At 37.1% G+C, this 12,780-nt stretch overlaps 1 non-coding gene across 1 annotated transcript; it reads right to left on the reverse strand.

Annotated features, from left to right (window-relative positions):
• Positions 1-5,623: 5,623 nt before the first annotated feature.
• Positions 5,624-5,731, reverse strand: LOC122290595. The gene has a single exon (XR_006236458.1). It is a non-coding gene; the product is annotated as a small nucleolar RNA R71 (small nucleolar RNA).
• Positions 5,732-12,780: the final 7,049 nt, after the last annotated feature.

A 12,780-nucleotide genomic window follows, 5' to 3' on the forward strand; every position in this document is an offset into this window, starting at 1 on the left:
AAGTTGATTAATGACCTTAACTCCGGTTACAGGCTTCGCCAATGCAAGATAAGGGGAGTTTGGCATGTCCTGGGCTTGAGGGAAACCAATGGTATGGCGTCTGTGGGCTATAATTCAAAGAATGAAAGAAAAGATGGGTTTCTTAGAGTCAATTCGTCCAATGCTAGAACTGAGTTATGACTGTCAATGTGGGATGTATTTGATGAGATTTCCCTTGAGAAAATGGTGTAAATGGCATAGGCTAGAGTCTGATTAGTTGCAATGCTCAAAGAGGTTCAGCTAGGTGGCAATTGGCGTTGACTTTGTCGTTGGAACGACTTTCCTTGTATGGAAATGTTGTGAATCAATTCTAATCTTCTATTCTTCTCTAAGAATGGTGGGAAACAACAACAAAAGTATTAATGTCCATATAAAAGTGGTGAGAAAGAATTAAGAAGCAAATTAAGCTTGAAACATGGTTTAGAGATGACTAATCACTTGTAAGTTGATTAATGACCTTAACTCCAGTTACAAGCTTAACCAAGGCAAGATAAGGGGAGTTTGGCACGTCTTGGGCTTGAGGGAAACCAATGATATGGCATTTGTGGGATACAATTAGAAGAATGAAGGATATGAAAAGTTTGTTTGAGTCAATTCGTCCAACGCTAGAACTTAGTTTTGACGGTTCAGGTGAGATGCATGATTTCACTTGAGAAAATGGTGTAAACGGCATTGGGTAGAGTCCTATTAGTTGCAAGTCTAATCTTCTATTCCACACTAAGAACGATGGTAGACAAAACAATAAGAGTAATAGGGCCCATATCAAAAGAGAGAGAAAGAATTAAAAATGAAATTAAGTGCAAAAGATGGTTTAAAGATGATTATTCACTTGTAAGTTGATTAATGCCCATAAGTACGTTTGAACATTAACCGAGACTAGACAAGGGGCGTATGACACATCTTGGGCATGAGGGAAACCAATGGTATGGCATCTGTGGGCTAAAATTGAAGAATGAAAGAAAAGACGGGTTTTTTCAAGTCAATCCATCCAATGCTAAAACTGAGTTATGACTGTCAAGGTGGGATGTATTTGATGAGATTTTCCTTGAGAAAATGGTATAACGGCATGAAGTCCAATTAGTTGCAATGCAGAAAGATGTGCACCTAGGTGGCGATTGGTGGTGACTATGGCGCTGGAATGACTTTCCTTGTATTAAAATGTGGTGGATCAGGTCTAATCTTCTATTTCACTCTAAGAATGATGGGAAAGAAAACAATAAGAGTAATAACGCCCATATAAAAGTGGTGAGAAAGAATTAAGAAGCAAATCAAGCTTGAAACATGGTTTAGAGATGACTAATCACTTGTAAGTTGATTAATGACCTTAACTCCGGTTACAGGCTTAGCCAATGCAAGATAAGGGGAGTTTGGCACGTCCTGGGCTTGAGGGAAACCAATGGTATGGCATCTGTGGGCTACAATTCGAAGAATGAAAGAAAAGAAAGGTTTCTTAGAGTCAATTCGTCCAATGCTAAAACTGAGTTACGACTGTCAAGGTGGGATGTATTTGATGAGATTTCCCTTGAGAAAATGGTGGAGTGGAAATGGCATAGGCTAGAGTCTGATTAGTTGCAATGCTCAAAGAGGTGCAGCTAGGTGGCGATTGGCATTGACTTTGTCGTTGGAACGACTTTCCTTGTATTGAAATGTTGTGAATCAATTCTAATCTTCTATTCTTCTCTAAGAATGGTGGGAAACAACAATAAAATTATTAATGTCCATATAAAAGTGGTGAGAAAGAATTAAGAAGCAAATTAAGCTTGACACATGGTTTAGAGATGACTAATCACTTGGAAGTTGATTAATGACCTTAACTCCGGTTACAAGCTTAACCAAGGCAAGATAAGTGGAGTTTGGCACGTCTTGGGCTTGAGGGAAACCAATGATATGGCATCTGTGGGATACAATTCGAAGAATGAAGGATAAGAAAAGTTTGTTTGAGTCAATTCGTCCAACGCTAGAACTTAGTTTTGACGGTTCAGGTGAGATGCATGATTTCACTTGAGAAAATGGTGTAAACGGCATAGGGTAGAGTCCTATTAGTTGCACGTCTAATCTTCTAGTCCACACTAAGAACGGTGGGAAACAAAACAATAAGAGTAATAAGGCCCATTTCAAAAGGTAGAGAAAGAATTAAAAATGAAATTAAGTGCAAAAGATGGTTTAAAGATGATTATTCACTTGTAAGTTGATTAATGCCCATAAGTACGTTGGAAGCTTAACCGAGACTAGTGACTCGTGGTCGAATGTGCTTTCAAGTGTAGAAGTGTCAAGTTGTATCAAGGATAAGTCCAGGATCGTATTCCACAGGGACAATGGGTTATCAAAGCGAATAAGAGATTTGTGAGTAACAAATGAATCAAGTATGAGAGATGAAAATAAAATTCAAATGCAATGCAAAATGCTAATCGAAGTTGAAATTAGAGTTTCTAAAAAAAAACAAATTAACGAACACTTGGGTTGGGTATGAGACTCTCTTTATTTCAAATTCTAGATAATTTTTTCGATTAACAATCTAGTCAAGGCATTGATAAACGGAAGATAAAAGGTTATGCTCAAGTTTTGCAATATTTTTTTTTCTAAGGGATTCTCTAGCTTACTAGCCAAACACACATTAACAAACAACTGAGAGAGGCCTTGATAGTTTTCAAGCTTTTGTTGTGCCTTACGTCAACAACAAAACAAGAGCAAGAGCCGCAATCTATTTTCAATTTAAATCTGACTAGTAACGTAGTAAAATCAACAATTAACAACAAAATATTGCATCGATCTAGAATCCAAAACAAATCAAGCTTCGTTCCACAACCCAAACTTCAAAAATTAGCTACACATTATGTTTCTAGAGATAAAAATAAATCTAAGTTGAGTCATGACAAAACCTGAGAAAATATCCGAATGAGATAAATCCTAAAGATGTTGCCACTGCCCGCAGGAGATCAAATACTAAAATAAAAACTGAAACGTAAATTGCAGAAAATAGAATGAAGAGCAACCATGAAAAATAAAGCGAAGAAACAGCCGAATAAAAATAAAGATACTGTCTGAAACGAAAATGAAATAAAAATAAAACTGCTGCAACACCGAATGAAAATGAAAGAAAGTAATAAACTCCAAGCTAAGCTACTGATGTAGCCGAATAAAAAAAAAACAAAAGAAAGTGCAAGAAAGATAAACTCGCTGCGCAAAAACTAAAACAAAAGAAAGAACATAAAAATACAAACTAAGCTACTCAACTCCTAGCTTAAACGAAAAAGAAAACAAATGAAAGAAAATAAAAATCTAAGTTAAGCTACTCTACGAAATGAAAGAAAGAAGAAGCTAAGAACTCCTAAACTAAGCTACCGAACTCTTTTTTTTTTTTTCCATTTCAGCCTTCTTTACTTTTATAGCCGTGTGTCTTGTGAGCTGCTCATGTGATGCCGTGGTGACCTTCCATGTGCAGAAGCAAGAAAGCTGAAATGAACAGCTTGCCTTCCATGATCCCATGTGATCTCCTGCTGCTCCAGCTTCTAAAACAAAAGAGGGAACAAATCTGCTGCTGCATGTGCATGTTCTGTCAAAGCATGTTCGAGTGTCTGCTGTATGTGTGAGTTGCTGTCCATGTGATGTTGTCCGAATGAGTGTTCTGCTATATGTGTGCTGCCCACTGCATGTCTGCATGTGCTGGTTTGTTTGAGTGCTGTTTGAATGATGCTGCATGTGTGCTGTCCACTGCATGTCTGCATGTGTGCTGTCCATGTGATGTTCTTTCTTTTGCTGTAGTAGCTGCTGTCCGAGTGCTTTCTGTTCTGCATGTGCATCGTCCATTTCTTCTCCTGCTGCATGTGTGAGTTTGTCCAGCGTGTGTGAGTGTCTTTGTTGCATGAAGATTTTTCTGCAAGTGCTGTGAGTGTTCTGCTGGTGCTGTCCGAGTGTGTGCATGTGCATTGTGAGTCCACTGCATATGTGTATTGCCGAGTGAGTTTGTTTGCTGTCCATGTGATGTGTGCTGTCCGAATGAGTTTGTTTTGCATGTGTATTGTGCATTTCTTCTCCTGTTGCTCTGCATCTGCATGTGTGCATGTGTTCCTGCATGTGTCCGAATGCTTTCTGCACTTTTCTGCATGTGTGCATGTGTGAGTCCACTGCATCGTTGCATTTTCTGCATGTGTGCTGTGTTGGTCTGCTGCATGGTTGCATGTGTTGGTCTGTATTTTTGCATTTTTCTGCATGTGTGTATGTGAGTCCATTGCATGGTGTCTGATGAGTGTGCGAAAGTGCACTCTATATACCCTATTATTGGACTAAAATACTAAAATGTGAATAGAAATCATAGGAATTAATGTGTATTCTTAAATTGAATTTCTATTTACGTTAGGATACTCCTAAGCAGTTTTTTTATGTCTAATTTCAGAGTTTATAAAAGACCAAGTCAAACCCAGCCAAATTCAAAGGAGGACATTCATGGGGTTTGAGAGCAATTTGGAAGAAAAGAAAAAGAAAAAAATCACAAAATGAAACTACAAGAAGTCCAACTCCGAAATTCGCTAGGAGACAGTCTGGATATACTTTAGTCTTTTGACTGTATCCTTTTACTCATATATTAGATTGATGCGATTCTTGATGCATTGGAAAGCTATCTTAAAGGGCTATAACTTTGTCTCTAATAAGGATTTCCAAATTTGAACTCCTGAAGGCTGTACGTGGCTGCCAAGATAAGTCCTAAAATTTAGGCAATTTTTTTTATGCGGAAATCAAGAGGACATTAGGGTTTCTTTCTTACCCTATATAAGCATATCATTAGCACGAAATGGAGAGGAGGAAGAGGACAAGAGGCAGATTTGAAGAGAGGAGAAAATCACTTCCATGGCCATCGTTCGTTTCAGTTTTCTCTGGAGATTTTTGTTGTCCATTATATTTATGGGTAACTAAATTCTCAAGTAGGGTTAGGGATGAACTTGCACATTAGATGGTATTTCTAATTTATTTTTAATTCATGTATTTGATCTTCAATTGCTAAAACTCTTTTGTTTTATCATTCTCAATTCATCGTTGATGTTTTCTTCTCCGAATAATCATAGAATTTATTCTGTTTATGGATTCAGTCATGCTTTTTCTATTGAATGGATTAGTTCTTTGATTATGTTTGGATCAATTATTTATCTATATTGATTTAGTTTAATTTTTCTGATCATTTGTTTGACAATTCTTCTAATTTTGAGAAAATGAGTGAACATGAAGATCAACCCACTAGGACCCTTCAGGATTACCTCCACCCTACACGCACAGCCACACCATCATGCATCATGTTTCCAGCTAATATTCGCCAATTGGATTTTAAAACAGGGATGATACAGTTACTCCCTACTTTTCATGGCTTGGAAAATGAAAATCCATATGTGCACATTAGGGAGTTTGAGGAAGTAGTTGCGACTTTTCATAGTCAAAATGCAACTGATGACATTGTAAGACTTAAGTTCTTTCCTTTCTCTTTGAAGTATAGAGCTAAGAGTTGGCTATACTCTTTGAGACCACGATCTATTGGGTCATGGAATAAGATGACTCAGGTCTTTTTTAATAAATACTTTCCCCAACATAAGACCAATGCTTTAAAAAGACAAATCTCCACCTTTGTACAAAAGGACAGTGAGACTTTGTATCAGTCTTGGGAGAGATTTAAGGAGCTATTGAGTATGTGTCCTCACCATGGGTATGAGAATTGGCGCTTAGTGAGCTATTTTTATGAGGGACTTACACCTAGAGAGCGTCAATTTGTGGAGATGATGTGTAATGGTGAGTTCTTACAAAAAGATCCTGATGAAGCCATAGAATACCTCAATAAGCTTGCTGAAAAAGCTCACACTTGGACTGGACCTAGTGCTACTGAGAGCACAAATAGGTCACGACCTGCAGGAAACCTAAATGGTGGTGGAATTTACCATCTCAGGGAAGAAGATAACCTAAAGGCTAAGGTTGAGATGCTCACTAGGGAGCTAGAAGTGTTGAAGAATAAAGACTTAAAGCCAACACACGTGGCTAATCATGCAGAGTCTTTTGGACCATGTTTTGTGTATGGCGGGGTAGATCACCTTGCCCAAGAGTGTCCCACATTTGCTGAGATGAGAGGGATGTATGAGGAACAATGTAATGCCTTAGGTATGTACAAGAAGCCTTTTACACATTTCTCTAATACCTACAATCCTGAGTGGCGTAATCACCCCAATTTTAGTTGGAAATCTGAAAAACAGCCGCCTGCACAACCCCCTAGATCATATCCTGCACCATATCATGCACCTTCATCTTCTAGGAGTCCTTTAGAAGACACTTTGCATGCTTTTATTGAGGCACAGAGTAAAACTAATCAAAAGTTTGAATCTTTGATTATGCAGGTCGTTGAAGAAAACAAAGAGATAAAGAGTCATATATCCAAGATAATGAGCTCCTTGAGTGTGAATGAGCGTGGCAAGTTTCCTTCTCAAGCTCAATCCGCACCCCAAGGTCAGCATATGGCACAAAAAAATTTAAAAGAAGTTCATGCCATTATGACAAGAAGTGGTAAGTTCTTACACATCCCAACAACTGATAAGCAAGAGGATGTTGAAGAGGAACAAAGCAATGATAGCACCGAGTTCCCCAAGGATGCCGAGGTAATCAAGAGTCCAGTTAAGGTACCATTTCCTCAAGCTTTAAAATCTGGTATGCGAACTTTGGATCCTAGTAATGAAATCTTGGAGAACCTCAGGCAGGTAAAGATTAACCTTCCTCTTTTGCATGTTATTAAACAAGTTCCCACTTATGCAAAAGTTCTTAAAGATTTGTGTACAGTTAAGAGGAAGCACCATGTTAAGAAGACAGCATTTCTGACAGAGCAAGTTAGTGCTCTAATTGAGCAGCGAATTCCTCCTAAGTACAAGGATCCTGGTTGTCCAACCATTGCATGTAATATTGGGAATCATGAGTTTGGGCAAGCCTTGCTAGATCTTGGAGCTAGTGTTAATTTGATGCCTTATTCCATTTATTTGCAGCTTGGTTTGGGTGAAATTAAGCCTACTTCTGTCACGCTTCAGTTGGCTGATCATTCAGTTAAGAAACCGAGAGGGATAGTTGAGGATGTTTTGATCCAAATTGACAAGTTTTATTATCCTATTGATTTCTTAATTTTGGACACTCAATCAGTTGTTGAGTCTAACTTAAAGTTCCTCTCATATTAGGTAGACCTTTCCTTGCTACGGCTAATGTACTTATAAATTGCAGGAATGGGTTGATGAAGTTATCTTTTGGAAACATGACCATGGAGGTCAACATTTTCCATATTGAGAAGCAGCCAACAGATGACGAGTGCCACCAAACGTATATGATTGATGCACTCATAGACAAGGGAGTTCACACAACTCATGATTTTGATCCCCTTGAATATTCCCTTGTCAATTCTGAGTTTAATACATCTGTTAGTGATTCATCTGATGTTATTGATATTTGTGCTGTTTTTGATGAAACTCAGGATTATGGCACACAGGTTTGGCAACAGAAATTTGAGGAGTTGCCTAAGAAATGTGGCAAACAGATTCTTGTAAGTATGAAAGCACCAAGAGTTAAATTGAAATCTTTGCCTAAGTCTAAAGTCTATAAGGTTAAAATAAAAGCGTTTCATGATAAAAATATTCTTAGGAAGAGGTTTAAACCTAATGACCGAATATGCTTATATGATTTTGGATCTCACAAGCACAAAGGAAAATTTCGCTTTAGGTGGACTGACCCATTTCTAGTGAAAAATATTTTTGTAAATGGGGTGGTAGAAATAGAAGATCCTAAGGATGGTCGGATCTTTAAAGTAAATGGTCAACGCCTTAAAATATTAATTGATAGGCAAGTTCCGGAAGTGGAAGACATTCCACTTGTGGATCCAGTCTATCAACCTTGACCACACCACCAAGGTATGTGTTTCTTTATTTATTTTGTTTTGCTTTGTTTTGTTTTTATTTTTTCTTATTTTCTTTCTTTTCCTTTTTGTTTGCTGTTGTTTTCTTTGTTTTTGATTGCAGGATAGTTTCATTTCGTCATTTCAAATTACCATCTTTGCTGTTTAGGGAGCTACCCACATCACTCATCAGGTGTATTCTACCATTTTCAGTTACTCCCCATTCAATTTTGATTCTTAAACATTGAGGACAATGTTTCATTTAAGTTGGGGGGTCGTGGTGCAAATTCAGTTTTTAAAATGCTTGTTGGAACTCTGTGGCATATTTTCATGTGTCAATTTTTTTTAATTTGCATCAACATGTGCATCATTTTCACATATGTACTCATTCTCATTCATAGCCATCATCGTGAATTCACCAAACCCACCAGATCATTTTTTGCTGAAACATTCACAGAATCCTTAATGCACTTATCCAAGTTTTGTGGTAAGATGGTGGTTTGACACATGTAGCTAGAAAACTCTTTTGCTTAAGTTTTCATGTGAGTTTGGAGAGGATTGAGAGCATACAAATGCAGTAAATTGTGATAAGCGTTCATTGATCTGTTGAATTGGGCACTTCTTTTGAGAATATCATTACATGGTTTGCAGTACAATGGTGGATATACTTGGGATATGACGAAAGTCAACTTAGGATTAACGTTTGAGCCTTTCAAGCTATCCTTTCCATCATAGACCCCTAGTAGCCAACTTTGAGCCAATAAAACACTTGTAGCTTTTTCTTTTCATATGCCCATATCATCCATGCCTCTCCACATTGGAGTATAACCTATACACAAATTTTCTTACCCTTTTTACTTCTAAGTGTATACTAGGTGTGGAATTTGTATTTTCTTTCTTTAATTTTATCATTTTCAATTAAAAAAAAAAGAGAAGAAGAAGACGACGGAAAAAAATAGAAGAGTACAAGTTGCAAAGTGTTCAATTGAGTGAGCTCCAAAAAAAAAAAAAGTTGGTATAGATGGAAAGAATACAAAAGTGGCATGTGTTTGTCCATCAAATTGTTGAAAAAAAAAAGGAAGAAGAAGGAAAAGCATTATTATTTGATGATCTGAAAAGTTGGAGAGTATATTAAGTGAGAAGTGTGGTCTATTGAGATATTTAATAAAATTCCATTTGTATGTACTTGGAAGTTTTTGAATCCCTTTCATCCTTTTTTTTCATATAACCCCAAAACCAAGCCACATTACAACCTTTTGTGTTGACCATTCTGATCCTAAATAAGCTGTTGAAAAGATTGATGGAAGTCTCATTTGTTATTGTTCCTATCATAAGATCAATGTTTGCTTGTTGCTTGTACATAATTGCCTAATTTTCCATGAGAGTGTATATACACCCATTGTCAACTCCATAGAGAGAGCCCTTACACAAAACACTATTATACCCGTGAGTTATGGAGTTGAACCTTTTGCTTAAGATGTTCTTGATGTTGCATGTGTCAAGGTTAGTGGTACGATGGTTATGGCTTGGAGAACACACACACACTCTGTGGATTGCTATAGGTGGATTGATCTTGATGGGTTATTGGATTCCTTAGATTGTTTTGATATGTGAATCTGGAAAGTGTGACTTGATGGCCTTTATGTGTGATTTTCTTTGGTCTCTTTCGTTGTTTTGACATGAAAATTGCTAGGGACTAGCAAGGAGTAAGTTGGGGGGTGTGATGAGTGTGCGAAAGTGCACTCTATATACCCTATTATTGGACTAAAATACTAAAATGTGAATAGAAATCATAGGAATTAATGTGTATTCTTAAATTAAATTTCTATTTACGTTGGGATACTCCTAAGCAGTTTTTTTATGTCTAATTTTAGAGTTTATAAAAGAGCAAGTCAAGCCCAGCCAAATTCAAAGGAGGACATTCATGGGGTTTGAGAGCAATTTGGAAGAAAAGAAAAAGAAAAAAATCACAAAATGAAACCACAAGAAGTCCAACTCCGAAATTCGCTAGGAGACAGTCTGGATATACTTTAGTCTTTTGACTGTATCTTTTTACTCATATATCGGATTGATGCAATTCTTGATGAATTGGAAACCTATCTTAAAGGGATATAACTTTGTCTCTAATAAGGATTTCCAAATTTGAACTCCTGAAGGCTGTATGTGGCTGCCAAGATAAGTCCTAAAATTTAGGCGATTTTGTTTATGTGGAAATCAAGAGGACATTAGGGTTTATTTCTTACCCTATATAAGCATATCATTAGCATGAAATGGAGAGGAGAAAGAGGACAAGAGGCAGATCTGAAGAGAGGAGAAAATCACTTCTATGGCCATCGTTCGCTTCAGTTTTCTCCGGAGATTTTTGTTGTCCATTATATTTATGGGTAACTAAATTCTCAAGTAGGGTTAGGGATGAACTTGCACATTAGATGGTATTTCTAATTTATTTTTAATTCATGTATTTGATCTTCAATTGCTAAAACTCTTTTGTTTTATCATTCTCAATTCATCGTTGATGTTTTCTTCTCTGAATAATCATAGAATTTATTCTGTTTATGGATTCAGTCATGCTTTTTCTATTGAATGGATTAGTTCTTTGATTATGTTTGGATCAATTATTTATCTATATTGATTTCATTTTTTGCTGCAATATCGCTCCTTCAGTATATTGTCGTCATTGGATTTTCTTAATAGAGGTAGTAATTTACGTTTTTTTAAAAGTGGTGAATGCTTTTTCAAAGGGTTACATTTGATTTAAGTCTGGTTTATAAATCTATACCTTCCGATTGGGAATTTCGAGAATTGAGTTCCTAATTGAGTTATCCAATGAATTAAGAATAATTAAAATACCAGATTTGTGCAAGGGATTCCCGACTAATGCCCTTGTAAGTTGTAAGTTGATTAATGCCCTTAAGTACGTGAGAAGCTTAACCGAGACTAGAAAAGGGGCGTATGACACATCTTGGGCACGAGGGAAACCAATGGTATGGCATCTGTGGGCTAAAATTTAAGAATGAAAGAAAAGACGGGTTTCTTCGAGTCAATCCATCCAATGTTAAAACTGAGTTATGACTGTCAAGGTGGGATGTATTTGATGATATTTTCCTTGAGAAAATGGTCTAAACGGTATAGGCCGAAATCCGATTAGTTGCAATGCAGACAGATGTGCACCTTGGTGGCGATTGGTGGTGACTATGGCGTTGGAATGACTTTCCTTGTATTAAAATGTGGTGGATCAAGTCTAATCTTCTATTTCACTCTAAGAATGATGGGAAAGAAAACAATAAGTGTAATAATGTCCATATAAAAGTGGTGAGAAAGAATTAAGAAGCAAATCAAGCTTGAAACATGGTTTAGAGATGACTAATCACTTGTAAGTTGATTAATGACCTTAACTCCGGTTACAGGCTTAACCAAGGCAAGATAAGGGGAGTTTGGCACGTCTTGGGCTTGAGGGAAACCAATGATATGGCATTTGTGGGATAAAATTCGAAGAATGAAGGATAAGAAAAGTTTGTTTGAGTCAATTCGTCCAACGCTAGAACTTAGTTTTGACGGTTCAGGTGAGATGCATGATTTCACTTGAGAAAATGGTGTAAACAGCATAGGGTAGAGTCCTATTAGTTGCAAGTCTAATCTTCTATTCCACACTAAGAACGATGGGAAACAAAACAATAAGAGTAATAAGGCCCATTTCAAAAGAGAGAGAAAGAATTAAAAATGAAATTAAGTGCAAAAGATGGTTTAAAGATGATTATTCACTTATAAGTTGATTAATGACCATAAGTACGTTAGAAGCTTAATCGAGACTAGACAAGGGGCGTATGACACATCTTGGGCACGAGGGAAACCAATGGTATGGCATCTGTGGGCTAAAATTTAAGAATGAAAGAAAAGACGGGTTTCTTCGAGTCAATCCATCCAATGCTAAAACTGAGTTATGACTATCAAGGTGGGATGTATTTGATGAGATTTTCCATGAGAAAATGGTTTAAATGGCAAGAAGTCTGATTAGTTGCAATGCAGAAAAATGTGCACCTAGGTGGCGATCGGTGGTGACTATGGCGCTGGAATGACTTTCCTTGTATTAAAATGTGGTGGATCAACTCTAATCGTCTATTTCACTCTAAGAATGATGGGAAAGAAAACACTAAGAGTAATAACGCCCGTATAAAAGTGCTGACAAAGAATTAAGAAGCAAATCAAGCTTGAAATAGGGTTTAGAGATGACTAATCACTTGTAAGTTGATTAATGACCTTAACTCTGGTTACAGGCTTCGCCAATGCAAGATAAGGGGAGTTTGGCACGTCCTGGGCTTGAGGGAAACCAATGGTATGGCATCTGTGGGCTACAATTCGAAGAATGGAAGAAAAGATGGGTTTCTTATAGTCAATTCGTTGCTAGAACTGAGTTAAGACTGTCAAGGTGGGATGTATTTGATGAGATTTCCCTTGAGAAAATGGTGTAAATGGCATAGGCCAGAGTCCGATTAGTTGCAATGCTCAAAGAGGTGCAGCTAGGTGGCGATTGGCGTTGACTTTGCCGTTGGAACGACTCTCCTTGTATTGACATGTTGTGAATGAATTCTAATCTTCTATTCTTCTCTAAGAATGGTGGGAAACAACAATAAAAATAATAATGTCCATAAAAAAGTGGTGAGAAAGAATTAAGAAGAAAATTAAGCTTGAAACATGGTTTGGAGATGACTAATCACTTTTAAGTTGATTAATGACCTTAGTTCCGGTTACAAGCTTAACCGAGGCAAGATAAGGGGAGTTTGGCACGTCTTGGGCTTGAGGGAAACCAATGATATTGCATCTGTGGGATACAATTCGAAGAATGA

This window comes from Carya illinoinensis, chromosome 12, assembly GCF_018687715.1.
Source record: "Carya illinoinensis cultivar Pawnee chromosome 12, C.illinoinensisPawnee_v1, whole genome shotgun sequence".
In the NCBI taxonomy this organism is placed as follows: domain Eukaryota; kingdom Viridiplantae; phylum Streptophyta; class Magnoliopsida; order Fagales; family Juglandaceae; genus Carya; species Carya illinoinensis.